Genomic DNA, 15,602 nt, shown 5'->3' with positions numbered 1-15,602 from the left:
GGCAGGAAACAATCAGATATGGGTTATACATGTATGATTATGTAAAACATGACCATATTTGTCATTTTGCACAAGAAAACTTGATTAAAAGAAAAAATGGAAGTGAAAAATGGCTTGCTTCAGTCTGTTCCATCAATATCAATTCTTTCTTTGGAAGTGAATAGTATGTTTCATCAATAGTCCTTGGACCATTGTCTTATTGAGAATAGTTGTCATTCACAGTTCTTATCAAGCAATATTGCTGTCTCTGTGCACAATGTTCTCTTGGTTCTGCTCACTTCACTATACATCATTTCATACATGTCTTTCTAGGCCTTTCTGAAATCATCCTGCTTGTCATTTCATAGAGCACAATAATACTCCATTACCATCACATACCACAGCTTATTTAGTCATTTCTCAATTGATGGGCATTCCTTTGATATCCAATTCTTAGTCACCACAAAAAAGAGTTGCTAGAAATATTTGTGTACAAATAGGTCTTTTTCTCTTTTGGGGGATGTCTTTCCCAATACCTATATTAATTTGTTTGCCATTTCATTGCACCACTATGATCTGGACTGGGTGTAATTTAAATGAGTTCTATAGTAATTCATGTAGGGGTCAGAAAACTGAATTTAGACTCAGAAGCAGGTTCAAATCCTGTTTCTGCCACTTACAATCTATGTGAACTCAAGCACATCACTTACTTTCTCTAGAACTCAGTCAGTTGGTCAGTCAATAAACATTTATTAAGCACTGGATTCTTCATCTGTAAAATAGGGTGCTTGGTCCAGAAGATCTTTAGGATACTTTCCAGCTCTCAATTCTATATTCCTATTCCTGTTTGTGGCCACGAGGTGGTGCCACAGTGCACAGAGTCCTGGACCTGGAGTCAGGAAACCTCTTCCTGAATTTAAATCTGACCTCAGATACTTACTAGTTGTGTCATAGGGCAAGTTTGTCTCAGCTCCTCAACTGGAAAAGGAAATGGGAAATCACTCCAGTATCTCTACCAAGAAAACCCCAAAGGGAGGCACAAAGAGTCCAGCATGACTGAATGACAACAATTCCTGTCTGGCCTTTATGTAATTTGATTTTTCTCTAAAAAGTCTATTGAGGGAGCAGCTAGGTGGCGCAGTGGATAGAGCACCAGCCCTGGATTCAGGAGGACCTGAATTCAAATCCAGCCTCAGACACTTAACACTTACTAGCTGTGTGACCCTGGGCAAATCACTTAACCTCAAATGCCTCACCAAAATAAATAAATAAAGAAACAAACAAATAAATAAAGAGTCTATTGAGGGGGTAGCTAGGTGGCACAGTGGATAAAGCACTGGCCTTGTATTCAGAAGGATCTGAGTTCAAATATAGCATCAGACACTTACCCTGGGCAAGTCACTTAACCCTCCACCCCCTTCCCCCAAAATGCCATTGGGTTAATTGCCTTTTGTGGACCTTTGAGAAGTCATTTCTACTTGATATTTTAACTTCATTCAATTCAACAAGCTTTTTCGGAGCATCTAAATGCTTTGCCTTTTGTGCTAGTTGCAGGGGTTATGAAGGCAAAAAATGGAAATCAGGACCTGCTCTCAAGGAGCTTACTTTCTAGTGATCAGCCCTGATCATGTAAGAAATAACAAATTTTAAATTCTGACTGGAGAAGGATAAGGAAAAGGGGAGCTCTGGAAGGGGAGCGAACACTTTGAAAAAATATTTAGTGGTCTTCAAAATCATATTCTGGCTTAAACCACACAAGACATTAAAACTTACATAATTCTGTTCAATATGAGTTAGTGTTAGTTCCACTAAAGAAAGCTATTCTACATGACTTGACTAGGTAAAAAAATGAATTTTTTCTCAGGGAAACAAATAAAAGGCTTTTGATTGTGTATGTGTGTGTGTGTGTGTAAATTGGGGTTATGTGACTTGCCCAGGATCACACAGCTAGTAAGTGTCAAGCATCTGAAGTCGGATTTGAACTCAGGTCCTCCTGAATCCAGGGCCAGTGCTTTATCCACTGCGCCACCTATCTGCCCCGATAGTTTTCTGATATGAAATGATTCATCCACAAAATTGAGACAACAAGCAAGATGATCTAATAGTTAATTATGTGATGAGTAACACAATATAAAGGTTGAGAGACTTAGAAGATAGCTATTATTTTCAACTTCTTTTTATTGAGAACTTAAAAGGGTGTAAAGATTTTATGTAAAGATTTTACATAATTGACAAAACATAATGAAGCCTGTAATATATGCCCTATCATGTTGATACTCAATTGATATCATTTGAGGCCATTAAATGTTGAAGTGGATAGACTGGAATCCAGAAGACAAGTTCAAATCCAGCCTCAGACACTAACTAGCTGTGTGACCTTATAATATTGTTATCTGTCCTTTGTTCTCAAAGAGAATTAAAGACATCAGTAGTGTGATGTCTTGACTTGCAAGTGAATTGGATTTGAGTGAGGCAGAGTTGTGCAAAGTCATCAATCAGCTTTACTCTCTCCTCCAGAGTCATCAGAGTCCAGTGAAAAGAAAGACGTAAGTCAAGATGACTGGAGATGTCCCAGTGTGTGGCCCTAAGCAAGTTACTGAACCACTCACTACCTACCTCAATTTCCTCATCTTTAAAATGGGGACAGTAACAGTAGCTTCCTACTATTATGAAGATAAAATGAGATAATATTTGCAAAGCGCTTGGCAAAGCTCAAGGGGGCAGCTAGGTGGTACAATGGGTAGAGTATAGGGCTTAAAATCAGGAAGAATCATTTTCCTGAGTTCAAATCTGGCCATAGACACTGGCTCTGTCACCTCGGAAAAGTCACTTCACCCTGTTTGCTTCAGTTTCCTCACCTATAAAAGCTGGAGAAGGGGATGGCAAACCACTCCTAGTATCTTTGCCAAGAAAATCCCAAATGGAGGTCATCAAGAGTCAGACACGACTCAAATGACCAAACAACAACAACAAACATCAAAAGCTTAAAGCTATTATTTAATGATGGGACATCACTTCCCTGGGTCACCTAGGAGTTAGGGGTAGATCCTTGAAGATGGAGGCCTGCAAGTCAGAGCAAAAATCCCCAACTTGCCTTTACCACAAGGAAGAAGGGGTTACATAGATGCTATAATATCTGAAAGCTAGTCTCTCTCATCCTTAGTGAAGACAGATGAGAGGGCATAAGGGGGAAGGATGAGGCACCCTCCGGAGTACCGAAGCAGTTTTGCTGCCACTGTCACAAGTGTCCTGGCAGTGGGGGAGAATGCCAAAACGCTAAGACAAAGGCCAAAGCAGATCTATTCAGATGCCAGGAGAACAGATGCAGAGTAGATGGAACGGTTTCCTGTTGCTGCGAACAGAACAGGCCAGGCCCTCCTTTCTAGTGCCTTGAATCACCCTGACTCCTGGGAGAGTGCAGAGCCTGGATTCCCCCCCATCCTTGTTTCCTACGAGTTGATTTGTTTTGCATCAGTTGAAAAGACATTTTCACTAGACAATGCAGTCAGTAATTGCATTACTGATTTGTGTATGTCTTGGGGCTATATTCAGTGTAGAGAGAAGCCCTAGGTAGAAAAGAATTGAGAGGAGAGAAGAGATTTTCTTAACTGTTGGGTCTTCCCAGTGGGAGGTTTGAGCGAACAAAGGAGAATTCTTCATTCACCTTTTTATAGCCTCTTCAAAGTAGGGAACAAGGAGACCTGAATTCTCCTAGGCAGAGGAGTCAGCAGACCCCGCTAGGAGAAAAGTTTGCAAGGGAATTGAGCCTTTCCAGAGGCAGTTGACCCCAGACACCTCCTATCCCTATTGTTGGGGTATTGTTTTTGTTGTCCAGTCATTTTTCAAGTCATAGTGAACAACTTTGTGACCCCTTTGGGGTTTCACGTTTGTTTTATAAGAATTTTGAGTTCCAAAATTTTCTCCCTCCCTTCCTTCCCTACCCCCTCCTCAAGAGAGAAAGAATTCTGGTATAGGTTATGTAAGTACAATCACATTAAACATATTTTTGCATAGTCATGTAAAATGTGTTGATATTTAAAAATTTGAATCTTCTCTTTGTGGTGTGTGTTAAGAGACTCATACAATGTAAAAACAATGCACTGTATCAAATATACCACAGAGCAGAACCTGCAATATGCAAGCTCAGGCTAGGAAAGGTTAACTTTCCCTTGAGATGCTTGGTGGCAAAGAACAATGCAGAAGGCTTCAGGTGGAAACTGCAGCTACAATTGACCAGAAATGAAACCATTTCCCTACTAATTTACTTGACAACTTGTCACCTTCACATTTTTCCTATTGATAAAGTGAGGCCTCAGAATCCTTATTTGCATTAGTTTCAAAGTCCTTTCAGAAAGTACCTTTCCAGTGGCAGGTTATATGAAGATGGTGATCTTACTAGGAAAACACACCTCTTGTAATTCTTCCCAATATGTCACAGCATCCATGTACTCCCTTCCTACCAGAGAAGAAGTTTGAATTATCATTGTATTAAAAGATAAAATATGGAATTACTCAGTGGGGTACATGTTTAGGAAAAGTAGCGCCTCTGGTGTGAGAGCTTAGTGAGCCTTTTTAAGGGCTATTCATCCACTTTGGGTGTCTATTTGATTTACTCAACTCTCACCTGTAGCTCCAGGAAGCTGTAGCATGCACAGTACCTATACCCTGGTAAACCCTAGGAGCATTATATTTAGGAGCCTATAAGGGTGATCCTATGAAGTATTCCCCAGAGATTCTCTGACAGCTTCCAAGGACACGTGGAGGTTAGTATTGAAGGGGGTGAGATTTTTGAAATGATTAAGTAACTCTCTTATATGAAGGAGAGAAAAAGCCACTGGACCCAGTGAACCTTAAAAAAGTGACTGCCCTGTCTCTCTCTTCCTTTGACTCTCCAGGTGGCATAAGGTGACTCTGGAATTCCCTATGAGGTTTGGAGGGGGAGTATCATAAAGACTGTTCCCTAAGACAGCCAGAACAGCTTCTCAGTGGTCAGCTAGGCAAAACAAGCCGGGACTGGGAGTCCTAATTGGTCTTTCTGCTTTGTGTTTCCTTCTCTGAGAATAGGTGACCAAACAGCACTCACAGGAGGGATGGGTCAACCTGAGAGACAACCTTGTAAGATTGAAAGGATTGGAGATCCCAAGTCCTTTAATAGAAGCTAATTAGTGGCCGGGGCAGTTTCTTCATGGCAGAGGATGATTGGAGAAAGAGATCAACCCTTGGTCTAGCTTAACGGAAAACATGTTCCTCTAGGGCACTGTTTGGACAGTTCAGAGCCGCAGAGAAAGGTGAAGCACCTATTCAGCAGTCCTGGGCCTGAAGTTTGTCTCAGCCTCCTGGGAGACCATAACTCTTTGTTACTGCTACTTCTTTAAGGTTTTGGTGTGTGTGTGTGTTTGTTTTCTAACATAGATTTGTGAGTCTCCTGTGTTTTTAGCATTTCTTTTGTGTTAAGGAAATAAATCACTGTCCTATGTCTGATCTAAACAAACTGCAAGTTGAATGCCTTTCTACTCCCTGCTTTTGGGGAGACCCTTGACATGAACCAAAATCTAAGCTTTAAGCAATTTTCCCCAGATGGGCATGTAAAGAGTCAGATAAGGGAAATGAGAGCCTGACCTCTCCCTTTAGGGGTCAGGAACCTCTAGACTGAAGTTTTGTCAGAGTGTATCCTGGAGAATAGCCCGTGAAGAGAGAATGAACAGCCTCTGGCCCAGTAAGAGTTATGATTATGATTATGATTATAAGAAAAATGAAAATTAAGTAATTCTAAGGTTTCGTCTTATATTCAGCAAATGGACAAAGATGATAAAAGATGGGAAAAGGCAATGAGGGAGGGACTTGTGATGGGACAGATCAATTTTGAACACTTTTGGAATCACTTATTTAAAAACACTTATTGGGGCAGCTAGATGGCGCAGTAAAGATAGCACTGGCCTTGGATTCAGGAGTACCTGAGTTCAAATCCAGCCTCAGACACTTAACACTTACTAGCTGTGTGACCCTGGCAAGTCACTTAACCTCATTGCCCTGTTAAAAAAATAAATAAAATACATTAAAAAACACTTATTTGAAAATTCAAGGAATCAACTATTTAAAAAATCTCTGTTACAAAGGATGACTGGCTTGGTAGAGGAGGAGGGATAGATGTGGAAATGAAGCTGACAGGAAAATGAAAGATAGTAATTAAAAATAAGACTTTTTTTAAGGAAGCTGAGAATGGAATTCTGGTAGTAGATGCCCACATCCCTCTCCTCTTTAGTATGGGAGGAGCTCTGCCTTTTAGGTCAAGCTGGGGAGAATAAAGAAGAAGGAATATTTAGCTCCTTCCAGGAGGTACTCCGGGTTTTTTTTTTAGTGAGTTTCACTCTTAAGATTTGGCTGGAAATTCCCTTTGTCAATTGTAACACTACCTGACTCTGAGCAAGGAGAAGCTAGACTATCTAAGAAATAGAATACTCCATTCTTGTGTATCAAGATTAGGTAAAAGCTGGATAAGAACCAGCAAGGCCTTGAGGACTCTATAGTTTCAGGTGAACAAAAATGAACCGAACTTGGCTCAACTCAGGCCCAGAACCCACATTTTCTCAATGGAACAACTTGCAGTTTCTAAATGATGAAAGCTCATTTAGTGCCTTATTTTGGCTCTGCTTTATACCAAATAAAATCGTGGGGTTTTTCTGCCAACTCTAGTAAATTGTGGTCAGTTGAGGGTGTTTTTAAAAGGACTTCTGTGGTTTTGTGCAGAGTGAATACTTCCTGGGAAATGCTTAGACAGCTGACATGCAAAAGAGATTGGATAAAATTAATTCAAGGCAGCAAGTAGGAAGAATTAGAAACACTTTGGGCCGAAACTTCACAAGATTTTTTTGTCAAGTTTCCCAAAATCTCAGACTTACCACCAAAATGATTTACTTTATTTATATGATTTTACATTTTAAAAATTCTGATGTTAAAAACCACCTAATTATATAAACATTTCCATATACAAAGCAGAACAGAAAAAGAGGATTATACATGAAACTGCAGATGACCATGATGTGCAGCTCATTCTTCCTTTCAATGTACATGACAATTCATTGTGTAACTTTTTTTCTAAACATTTATTAAATGCCTACTATATAGCAGTTGGGCAGCTAGGTGACACAGTGGATTGAGTTTCAGGCCTGGAGTCAGGACACTTATCTTGCTGATTAAAATCTGTCCTCAGACACATACTAGGTGACCTGGGCAAGTCACTTAACCCTGTTTACCTCAGTTTCCTCTCTGTAAAATGCTCTCGAGAAGGACAAACCACATCCAGTATCTTTGCCAAGAAAACCCAAATAGGGTTTACAAAGAGTTGGACATGACAGAATGAGTGAAACACAATATAACGGTTATTTAAGATACAAAATAAAAACAACAACAAATTTCTTCCTTCAAGGAGTTTATACTCTACTGGATAACCAGAAAGTGTGGTATATTAGAAAGAACACTGATTTGGAGTCTGAGGACCTGGAGATGGCGATTTGCCACTTATTACCAACATTGTTTTGGAAAAGTCACCTAAATATTCTGGGCTTCATTTTCTTATGATAAAATGAGGAAGGTGGGACTAGATCACCAACATCTCTGTCATCTCTAAAATTTAGGATGGTATGAAAGCACAAAGGAACTAAATTGATGTGGGTTGGGGCTTTTTGGGTAACATTTCAACATGTAACTTTCAAAGCTGCCTTGCCTATTTATATCACCCTCTTGCCTTCCCTCTAATCTCCTGTATGCATTTAAAAAATGCTTCAATGACTTTCTCTTTCCTTCTTCTTTCCTTCCCTTCCTTCTCTCTTTCTTTCTCCTTTTTCTCCTCTCCCTTCCTTCCTTTCTCTTTTCCTTCCTTCCTTTCAAACCCTATATTCTTCCATCTCTCCATCCCAACTTCCCTCTGCCAATAGCATTTTTTATAAACAAACCCCCCCCCCAAACCTTTGCCACGAATATGCAGTTAGTTAAAACAAATTCCCACGAGACAATGTTTAAAAACAAATGCCAATGTCTGCTAGGTGGCACAGTGGCTAAAGCACTGGCCCTGGATTCAGGAGGACCTGAGTTCAAATCCGACCTCAGACACTTGACACTAGCTGTGTGACCCTGGGCAAGTCACCTAACCCTCATTGCCCTGCAAAAATAAAAACAAACAAAAAAACCCAATGCCAAATTGTACATCTTGATTCTATCACTTCTGTAACAGGAGTCAGGAAACATGCCTAGTTATCATCCTTTAGAATCTTGAATTGATTAGTTTCTTGAGTTTTTCAAAATTGCAAAGTGACTCACTTTAAAGATACTGGCAAGATGATTATCACATGACACCACCATGTACTGTACTTTAGGAAATGCTAATTCAGTAGAATCCAAAATATTTAGGCCAACTCTTTAACTATGTTAGAAGATACATAAGGAAGTACTGGAGTCAAGAGTTCTAACCAGCCTTTGAAGCACTCACCATCTGACTTTAGGAGAGTAACTTAGTCACCCTGAGCATCAGTTTCCTCTTCTGTAAAATTAGGGGCTAGCTCAATGGCCTTAGAGGTTCCTTCCAAATCTAGATCTGTGAACCTGTTGGGTCACTGTAGCCCAATAGCACATGGTTTTGTATCAGTTGTCTACCACATCAGAAAACAACAGCTAAGATCACAGACCGGGCTTGTGAGGTCTACCAGTGCCCTGGGAGGGAGGGCTGGAGGGAACTGAGCAAGAGTGAGGGCAGCGGGGCATTGCAGGGAGCCGTGGCAGGGCAAGCTTTTAGAAAATTTCTTCCTCTCCTTGACTGAGTTTTGGTTGAAAGGAGTGCAGTTGAGACTGTTAACCAAAGGAGGTATCATCATGCTTCCAGAAAAATCTCAAGGAAAAAGTATTACAAGCAAGTGGACTAGCTGTTGGATCAGGATCTAAAGGAAAGAGTGGAGAGATTCAGCCAGTAAGTGTAAAAGTTGGAGACAAAGTTCTTCCAGGATATGGTGGCACCAAAGTCCGTTATAGAAGACAAGGACAGTTCTTATTTAGAGATAGTGACATTCTGGGGAAATATTGGATTGAAATCACTGATGAAGTGGCATCAAGAAAGTTGCCCATTCCACTGAAGTTCTGAAATATTTTGTTTCATCATGTAAATAATTCCAGGTCTCTTGTTTTATAATAAAAGGCTATCTTATGTCTCTAAAATCCAATTTCTCTGCATCGATATGAACATCTCCAAATAAAAAATGTATAAATGGATGGTTAACTATAGTTCATGCATTAAGAATTCTCTGAAATACTTTTGATCTCATACTTCTATAGAGTATTAGAGTTAAAAGACTTGCAGATTGGGGCTTTCTTTGCCCTTAGCTTTGGTATAATTGTATTTAATTAAAAACAAGAATGACAGTAAAAAAAAAAAAAGAAGAAAGAAAAGAAAACAACAGCTATGACAGCAAATGACATATCTAGCAAGAGTTAGCTGGATATCATTGTGAGGCAACTTAAGAATATAAATCTTTCTACTGCAGGTAAAGATGTGTGCAAACACTGATGCAAAATCTGACAGCTGACGCGGAGGTGGTCTTGATGAAATATATTCTATGGGACAATATGTTCTTAATTTTTAAAAATTAAATTAAAAAAATTAAATTTGATTTTTAAAAACATTTTTTCCAATTACATGTAAAGATATTTTTTGAGTTCCAATTTTTCCCCCAAACCTCACCTTCCTTCCCCACTTCCGAAGTCCACAAGCAATCAGATATAGGTTAATATATTACAAAGACAATCTGTGTTGTTGGGTTTTTGTTTTTTGGTGAGGCAATTGGGGTTAAGTGACTGCCCAGGGTCCACACTAGTAAGTGTTAAGTGTCTGAGGTGCATTTGAACTCAGGTTCTCCTGACTCCAAGGCTCTATCCACTGTTGCCACCCTAGCTGCCCCAAGACATCTTTTTAAAATGTTATCATCAGAGGGGTCAGATACAGGGACAGCTCCCATTCTTCCCAGTAAGCAGAACAAGATGAAAATGCAATTGGAAAATATTTAACAAAAAAAAAACATACAGCAAAACATAGATCATTAAAAACAAATGCCAATGTCTGCTAGGTGGCACAGTGGCCTAAAGCACTGGCCCTGGATTCAGGAGGACCTGAATGTGGCTATCTAAGTCATGATGTGGGCCAGCAGGATTCCTTAGGCATAGTTGAGTGGTCTTTTTCTATATATGTTTGATGCCACTACTACCAAAGTTGAAAAGGGTGTCATCAACCATTCCATTTAACTTCATGCACTGTGAATCTGCAGTGGTGGAAATGGACATAAAATAGGATAGTTTTTGTTGATATTATTAATAACAAGAAGAATAAAATAAGCCCCAAATTTCCAATGTTGTGTTCTGTACTCTATGCTGCTCAACCTTGGCCTGTCCTGAAGTCTCTCTGTGATCTACCTACTTGTGACCTACCCAAGAGTCTAACTAAATTTTCCCCTCTACAGGTTACTACGAGAAGGCTCTCCCATCCCTCTTAATTCTAGTGCCTTCCTCCACTGATTATTTCCTATTTATCCTGTACATAGCTTGTTGTACATATTGGTTGCATGTTGCCTACCTCTTTAGGTTTCCAGTTTTCTCTAGGGTAGGGAATGTCTTTAGCCTTTGTTTGTATCCTAACACTTAGCATAGTACCTGGCACATGGTAAGCAGGTAATTAATGTTGACTGATCTAGCTCTTAATCCCAATCCATTAAGTCCTGAGTGAGTGTTATAGCAGAGTGGATAGCATGCTGGACTCAGAAAGACCTATGTTCAAATCCTACCACACGAACTGTGTGACCCTGGGCAAAACATTAGACTTTCTTAGTTTCACCATCATAGTAACAACTGCTATTCAGTGTCACTGTGAGGACCTAATGGAATAACATATGTAAAGTGCTTTGCAGACTATAAAAATGTGAGCTCTTGTGATTGATTGAGTGCCTAGGCAAAGCTCTCTCTCTCCTAGGAATAGGGTAAGGGATAGAGGTTGGCTATTAGAAAATCTTACAGTTCTCTCAACCACCATATATATAAGATTCATCCCCTTTCTTTCCTTCATTCATTCACACAATCAGCTATCGACGTAGATCAGGCCTTCATCATTTCTTACTGGACTCCTATTTTAGCTTTCCTAATTAATCTCTCTCTGTCTCTAATCTCTTCCTTCTCCAATCTTCTATGGGGCTGTCATTGAATATTCAGTAGTTGTAAATCAACAAAAGTATAAGAAATTGTGCTTGCTCTAAAGAGCTTAAAGAAAAGTTAAAAAATGTAAAAATCCATATAATATCTAGAATGGATATAGTCCTTAATATGGCAGGTATTGTGCTAAGCACCTTCCAATGATTGCCTCATTTGATCCTTACAAAAACCTTTCAGCTAGGTGCTGTTATGATCCCCATTTTGTAGTTGAGGAAACTGAGGCAGACAAAAATGAAGCAACTTATTCAGGATCACACATCTAGAAAGTGTATGAGCCAGCACTGGAACACAGGACTTCCTGATTCCAAATCCAGCACTCTGATGACTGGGCACCATCTAGATGCCTAACACGGCACCTTTCCACGTAGAAGGTGCTCAATAAAATACTTTTGATTGATTTTAGGAGAGAGGGCACAAATTATGGAGGCCATTGAAAATCAGGCAGAAGCGGGTTTGGACTTGATAAGATACAGGAAAAAAACCAAGTGCATGCTTCTTGAAGAAGTAGTAAGATGATTAGACTCTGTCTACTCTTCATCTGGCTATACAATTACAGCGAGAGTGGAGAGAGTAAAAGCAAAGGAAGGTGAGCAGAGGAGAGATGTCAATGAGAATGATGTTAAACTGCCATCTCCTGATAGACCTCTTCTCCCTGAAGACCTTCGTGAAGCCAGTGATGTCAACACCCGCAACATTCTCTCTCTCTCTCTCTTTTTTTTTAGTGAGGCAATTGGGGTTAAGTGACTTGCCCAGGGTCACACAGCTAGTGTTAAATGTCTGAGGCCGGATTCGAACTCAGGTATTCCTGAATCCAGGGCTGGTGCTCTATCCACTGCGCCATCTAGCTGCCCCCCAACATTCTCAAGAAAACATATCTATTAACATATCTTCCTGTGAAAGTCTGTGTATGGGGGCAGCTAGGTGGCGGAGTGGATAAAGCACCGGCCCTGCATTCAGGAGGACCTGAGTTCAAATCCATCCTCAGACACTTGACATTCACTAGCTGTGTGACCCTGGGCAAGTCACTTAACCCTCATTGCCCCGTTTAAAAAAAAAAAAGTCTGTGTAAAGCACACAACCTCACTCTCAGAGGCATCTAGGTGGTACAGTGGACAGATTTTTAGGCCCAGGGTCCAAGAAAACCCGCAAAATGGGGTCACAAAGAGTTAGACACAACTAAAATGACTGAACAACAACAATCTGCTTCTATAAAAACGAGGCAGAACAGTTTGAGCCAAGGGAGAGACTGTAATATTTAACAGATTAGGGGTAGAAGTGAATCTAATGTAGTTATAGCTCCAGACACCCACAGCTCCTAGTTCTGCCTTCTGGGTCTAAGCAGAACAAGTCTAATCCCTTTTATTTTATTTGCTTGTTTGTTTATTTATTTGTTACACTAGACAGCACCACCATCTTCCCAGTCACTCAGGCTTACAACCCTAGCGTAATGCTTGGCTCTTTGCTAGTACTAACCCTACATATCCCACCTGCTGTCAAATCTGGTTGCTATCTTCCCAGCATCCCTTCTCCTCCACCATCCTCATTACCACTCACCTAGACTGTGGCAATAGCCTTCTAATTGGTCTCCCCATTTCAAGTCTCTCCCCATTCAATCCACCCTCCACTTAGCTGCCAAAGTGACTTTCCTTCTAAAGCAGAGGTCTCCCCAACTTAATGGTCTCTAAGCGATTTCTATTAACTTCAAGGTCAAGGGTATGAAAAGCCCTTCACGACCTGGCCTAGTCTTACCTTTCTAGTCTTCTTACAATTTAATCTTGCCCTCTTCCCACCCTCCCAGCCCCTCACCCCCCAATACAATCCATCTAGACTGACCTCATTGTTACTTGAAGAAGATACTCATCTGGGCTTTTGCTCTGGTTTGTTCCCATGCCTGGAATGCTCTTCCTCCTCACCTCAGCCTCAAGTTTCTTTTAAGATTCAGCTCAGATCTCACCTTCTGCAGAAGGCCTTTTCCATTCCAACAGGTCTTTTTACCCTCCCTTCCACCAGGGTCTTTCCTCCAAGATTATCTTCCTTCTACTCAGTAGATGGTAGTAGGTGTCCCAGTGGATGGAACAACAGGTCTGGAGTTAGGAAGACTCAACTTTCTGAGTTCAAATTTGGCCCCAGACATTTACTATCTGTGTGATCCTGGGTAAGTCACTTCACCCTGTTTTGCCTCAGTTTCCTCATCTGTAAAATGAGATGGATACGGAAACAGCAAACCCATCCAGTGTCTTTGCCAAGAAAACCCACAAAGGGGTCATGAAGAGTTGGACACAACTGGATAACAACACTCAGAATATGTTGCCTAAGGTACATAGTTATTTGCATGTTGTCTCCAATAGAATGGGAGCTCCTTGACGTCAGGGACTATGTTTTTGCCTTTCTTTGTTAAGTAATCCCAGCTTTAGCACAATGTAAGGTATGTGATAAGCACTTAATGAGAGATCTTGGAAGGATCCTGAAGATCTATTCTAGTCTTCTCATATTTCATCAAATCATCAAGTACTTAGAAAGCACTTATAATTTTACATGTTTATTAAGGATGTTATGTATCTCCAGGCATTAGAGATACATATTTGTCAAAAGGGGGAGATTGTCTCTTGTAAGAGGCTAAAATTAGTCTCCAGCGCCTCAACTGGCGCCCCTCCCCCAGCACAATGGCGCTCCCTGAAACTGCCTCAGGCACGCTAACCACCCCCCCCCCCCCCCCCCCCCCCCCCCCCCCCCCCCCCCCCCGCACAGAGGCCCCTGGTGCCAGCTTGCTCAGCTGGCTGAGGGTACGCAAGGAGTCTCCATGCCCTGGAAAACCTGGGTGCACCCTGGGTCCCTCTGCCGGTTCTGGCACACCCTGCATGGAGGTTCCATGCCTCAGCCTCCCTTGGGCTGGGCCAGTGAATTAGCTTGGGGGGGGGTGGGGGCGGCTTGGGCCAAGGTTCCTGAGAGAGAGAAGGTTAATAAAAAGGGATGCTATGGAGAAAGCAGGGGTGGCTGACAGAGAAGGAGAGACGGGGAGCAAAGAAGGAGAGAGTGGCAGTTGCACGGGAGCTGAGAAGAAAAGAGGCTGCTGATGAGAAAAGAAGGAGTTTCTAGTGAGTTGAATGAGGGTGGCTTTCAGCTAAGAGGGGAGTGGCGATGAGTGCAAGGTGAGCAAGGGGAGAAGGAGAAGCAGCTTGGAGGCATGGCTGCAGTGGTGGCAGTGGCCAGCATACCCACAGGCAGGAGGAGATTTCACAGGGGCAGGGAGAAAGTTAAACGTTAAACACAGTCAGGTCATACTTTTCTTTATCCTTATCTGTAGGTTTATTCTTATCAATAAACCCTGTTTGTGTTTAATTGAAAAGAGACTTTGTCTTATTAGTTTGGGAGAGGGCAGTAGGGGAGGGGGAGCCTCCCAATTGGCTCTTCCCATATTAAATTAAAAGCTTAAAGATAGCCAGGAGTTATAATTTTTCAGATAGCCAGACAGCCATTCAGATTAGATTAGATAGCCAGTTTTTTTTTCAGTCTGCCTTTAAGGACTTTTTTTTGCCTATTGATCAATAAGAGTTTACTATGCTAGGGATACAAAAAAAAAAAAAGGCAAAAGACATTCCCATCATTTTTTTAAAGTAATAAACATTTGTATTTATAGTTTTGGGATACAGTTTTTATCCTTCCTTCCTTCCCTCCCTCCCTCCCCTACCCGCTTCCTGAGCTGGTAAGCAATCAGATATAGGTTATACATGTATGATTATGTAAAACATTACCATATTTGTCTTTTTTATAAGAAAACGAATAAAAGGAAAACATGTAAGAAAGCAAAAAATGGCATGCTTCAGTCTGTGTTACATCAATAACAGTTGTTTCTTTGGAGGTGGATAGTATGTTTCATCCATATTCCTTGGGATTGTCTTGGATCATTGTATTGCTGAGAGTAGCCAAGTCGTTCACAACTTCTTCATGGAACAATATTGCTATTACTGCATACAACATTCTCCTGTTTCAGTTCATTATGCATCAGTTCATGTAAGTCCTGGTTTTTTCTGAAATCATCCTGCTTGTCATTTCTTAGAGCACAATAATATTCTATCACCATCATATACCACAGCTTGTTTAGCCACTCCCCAATTGATGGGCATGCCTTTGATTTTCAATTCTTAACCACTACAAAAAGAGCTGCTATAAATGTTTTTGTACAAATAGGTCTTCTTCTCTTTTGGGGGATGTCTTTGGGATATAAATCTAGCAGTGGTATTGCGGGATCAAAAGGTATACACAGTTCTATAGCCCTTTGGACATAGGTTCCAAATTGTTCTTCAAAATGGTTGGATCTTTTCACAACTCCACTAATAGTGAATTAGTGTCCCAGTTTTCTCATATCCCCTCCAACATCCAAT

The 15,602-nt window shown here is 40.9% G+C and overlaps 1 pseudogene; it reads left to right on the top strand.

Annotated features, from left to right (window-relative positions):
• Nucleotides 1–3,174: 3,174 nt before the first annotated feature.
• Nucleotides 3,175–9,109, top strand: LOC122751360 (annotated as a pseudogene).
• The last annotated feature ends 6,493 nt before the right edge of the window (nucleotides 9,110–15,602 follow it).

This window comes from Dromiciops gliroides, chromosome 1, assembly GCF_019393635.1.
Source record: "Dromiciops gliroides isolate mDroGli1 chromosome 1, mDroGli1.pri, whole genome shotgun sequence".
Classification (NCBI taxonomy): Eukaryota; Metazoa; Chordata; class Mammalia; order Microbiotheria; family Microbiotheriidae; genus Dromiciops; species Dromiciops gliroides.
Note: the sequence above shows the minus strand (reverse complement) of the source record. Positions and strands in the feature narration are given on the sequence as shown.